Consider the following 3,877-nt stretch of genomic DNA (forward strand, 5'->3'; position numbering starts at 1 on the left):
TTCCCAACCTGGGGGTCTGTCAATGGAAGGAGGAATTCCCAGAGAATCAGACTTTGAAGGCTAGCGAGATTTGATTGCAGGACTTCAACAGGACTGGGGGAAACAGAGACTCCACTCTTGGAGGGCATACACAAAATAGTGTGTGCATCAAGACCCAGGGGGAAGAAGCAGTGACTGCATAGGAGACTGAACCAGACCTACTTGCTAGTGTTGGAGGGTCTCCTGCAGAGGCAGGGGGTGGATGTGGCTCACTGTGGGGACAAGGACACTGGCAGCAGAAGTTCTGGGAAGTACTCCTTGGTGTGAGCCCTCCCAGAGTCCACCATTAGCCCCACCAAAGAGCCTGTAGCCTCTAGTGCTGGGTCACCTCAGGCCAAACAACCAACAGTGAGGGAACTCAGCCCCAGCCATCAGCAGACAAGCAGATTAAAGTTTTACTGAGCTCTGCTCACCAGAGCAACACCTAGCTATACCCACCACCAGTCCCTCCCATCAGGAAGCTTGCACAGGCCTCTTAGATAGCCTCATTCACCAGAGGGCAGACAGCAGAAGCAAGAAGAACTACAATCCTACAGCCTGTGGAACGAAAACCACATTCACAGAAAGATAGACAAAATGAAAAGGCAGAGGACTACGTACCAGATGAAGGAAGAAGATAAAACCTCAGACAAACAACTAAATGAAGAGACAGGCAACCTTCCAGAAAAAGAATTCAGAATAATGATAGTGAAGATGATCCAGAAACTCACTGGAATGCACTGCTGTGGAACAGAATAAAGAATGAAAAGAAATGAAGACAGCCTAAGAGACCTCTGCGACAACATTAAATGCACCAACATTTGCATTATAGGGATCCCAGAAGGAGAAGAGAGAGAGAAAAACACCCAAGAAATTATTTCAAGAGATCATAGTCGAAAACTTCCCTAACATAGGAAAGGAAGTAGCCACCCAAGTCCAGGAAGCACAGAGAGCCCCAAGCAGGCTAAACCCAAGGAGAAACATGCTGAGACACATAGTAATCAAATTGACAAAAATTAAAGACAAAAAAAAAAATTATTAAAGGCAACAAGGGAAAAAACGACAAATAACATACAAGGGAACTCCCATAAGGTTAAGAGCTGATTTCTCAGCAGAAACTCTACAAGCCAGAAGGGAGTGGCATGATATATTTAAAGTGATGAAAGGGAAGAACCTACAACCAAGATTACTCTACTCAGCCAGGATCTCATTCAGATTCGATGGAGAAATCGAAAACTTTACAGACAAGCAAAAGCTAAGAGAATTTAGCACCACCAAACCAGCTCTACAGCAAATGATAAAGGAACTTCTTTAAGTGGGAAACACAAGAGAAGAAAAGGACCTACAAAAAACAACCCAAAACAATTAAGAAAATGATAATAGGAACATACATATTGATAATTACCTTAAATGTGAATGGATTAAATGCTCCAACCCAAAGTCACAGGCTGGCTGAATGGATATGAAAACAAGACCCATATATATGCTGTCTACAAGAGACAGGACACATACAGACTGAAAGTGAGGGCATGGAAAAACATATTCCATGCAAATGTAAGTCAAAAGAAAGCTGGAGTAGCAATACTCAAATCAGATAAAATAGACTTTAAAATAAAGAATGTTACAAGAGACAAGGAAGGACACTACATAATGATCAAGGGAACAATCCAATAAGAAGATATAACAATGGTAAATATTTATGCACCCAACATAGGAGCACCTCAATACATAAGGCAACTGCTACCAGCTCTAAAAGAGGAAATCAACAGTAACACAATAATAGTGGGGGACTTTAACACCTCACTTACACCAATGGACAGATCATCCTGACAGAAAATTAATAGGGAAACAAAGTTTTAAATGACACAATAGACCAGATAGATTTAATTGATATTTATAGGACATTGCATCCGAAAACAGCAGATTACACTTTCTTCAAGTGCACATGGAACATTCTCTAGGATAGATCACATCTTGGGTCAAAAATCAAGCTTCAGTAAATTTAAGAAAACTGAAATCATATCAAGCATCTTTTCCGACCACAACGCTATGAGATTAGAAATCAGTTACAACGCTATGAGATTAGAAATGGAAAAAAAGGTAAAAAACACAAACACACGGAGGCTAAACAATACATTACTAAATAACCAAGAGATCAGTGAAGAAATCAAAGAGGAAATCAAAAAATACCTAGAGACAAATGACAACAAAAACACAATGATCCAAAACCTATGGGATGCAGCAAAAGCAGTTCGAAGAGGGAAGTTTATAGCAATACAATCCTACCTCAAGAAACAAGAAAAATCTCAAATGAACAATCTAGCCTTACACCTAAAGGAACTAGAGAAAGAAGAACAAATAAAACCCGAAGTTAGTAGAAGGAAAGAAATCATAAAGATAAGACCAAAAATAAATGAAATAGAAACAAAGAAACAAGAGCAAAAATCAATAAAATTAAAAACTGGCTCTTTGAGAAGTTAAACAAAATTGATAAACCTTTAGCCAGAATCATCAAGAAAAAGAGGGAAAGGGCTCAAATCAATAAAATTAGAAATGAAAAAGAAGAAGTTACAACGGACAACGCAGAAATACAAAGCATCCTAAGAGACTACTACAAGCAACTCTATGCCAATAAAATGGACAACCTGGAAGAAATGGACAAATTCTTAGAAAGGTATAACCTTCCAAGATGAACAAGGAAGAAATAGAAAATATGAACAGACCAATCACAAGTAATGAAATTGAAACTGAGATTAAAAATCTCCCAACAGTGCTCCCTTCGGCAGCACATATACTAAAATTGTAACGATACAGAGAAGATTAGCATGGCCCCTGCATAAGGATGACACGCAAATTTGTGAAGCATTCCATATTTTTGGCTTTGTGACCACATAGATGGGTGGGATACGGAGGGTGGGAGGGAGAAAGATGCAAGAGGGAAGAGATATGGGAACATATGTATATGTATGTATAACTGATTCACGTTGTTATAAAGCAGAAACTAACACACCATTGTAAAGCAATTATACTCCAATAAAGATGTTAAAAAATAAATAAAAATAAAAGTTGAGTTTAAAAAAAAAAAGTTCCCAACAAACAAAGTCCAGGACCAGGTGGCTTCACAGGTGAAATCTATCAAACATTTAGAGAAGAGCTAACACCCATCCTTCTCAAACTCTTTCAAAAAATTGCAGAGGAAGGAACACTCACAAACTCATTCTATGAGGCCACCATCACCCTGATACCAAAACCAGACAAAGATACTACAAAAAAAGGAAATTACAGACCAATACCACTGATGAATATAGATGCAAAAATCCTCAACAAAATAGTAGCAAACAGAATCCAACAACACATTAAAAGGATCATACACCATGATCAAGTGGGATTTACCCCAGGGATGCAAGGACTCTTCAATATATGCAAATCAATCAATGTGATACACCATGTTAACAAATTGAAGAATAAAAATCATATGATCATCTCAATAGATGCAGAAAAAGCTTTTGACAAAATTCAACACCCGTTTATGATAAAAAGGTATCAAAGTGGGCAGAGAGGGAACCCACCTCAACATAACAAAGGCCATATATGACAAACCCACAGCAAACATCATTCTCAATGGTGAAAAACTGAAAGCATTTCCTCTAAGATCAGGAACAAGACAAGGATGTCCACTCTCACCACTATTATTCAACATAGCTTTGGAAGTCCTGGCAACAGCAATCAGAGAAGAAAAAGAAATAAAAGGAATCCAAACTGGAAAAGAAGAAGTAGAACTGTCACTGTTTGCATATGACATGATACTATACTTAGATAATCCTAAAGATTTCACCAGAAAACTACTAGAGCTAATCAA

General features: G+C 38.4%; 1 non-coding gene across 1 annotated transcript; it reads left to right on the forward strand.

Moving 5' to 3' along the window:
- Nucleotides 1-2,788: 2,788 nt before the first annotated feature.
- LOC125962842 (U6 spliceosomal RNA) lies at nucleotides 2,789-2,895 on the forward strand. Its single transcript, XR_007474647.1, has one exon. It is a non-coding gene; the product is annotated as a U6 spliceosomal RNA (small nuclear RNA).
- Nucleotides 2,896-3,877: the final 982 nt, after the last annotated feature.

Source organism: Orcinus orca, chromosome 1 (genome assembly GCF_937001465.1).
Source record: "Orcinus orca chromosome 1, mOrcOrc1.1, whole genome shotgun sequence".
NCBI lineage: Eukaryota > Metazoa > Chordata > Mammalia > Artiodactyla > Delphinidae > Orcinus > Orcinus orca.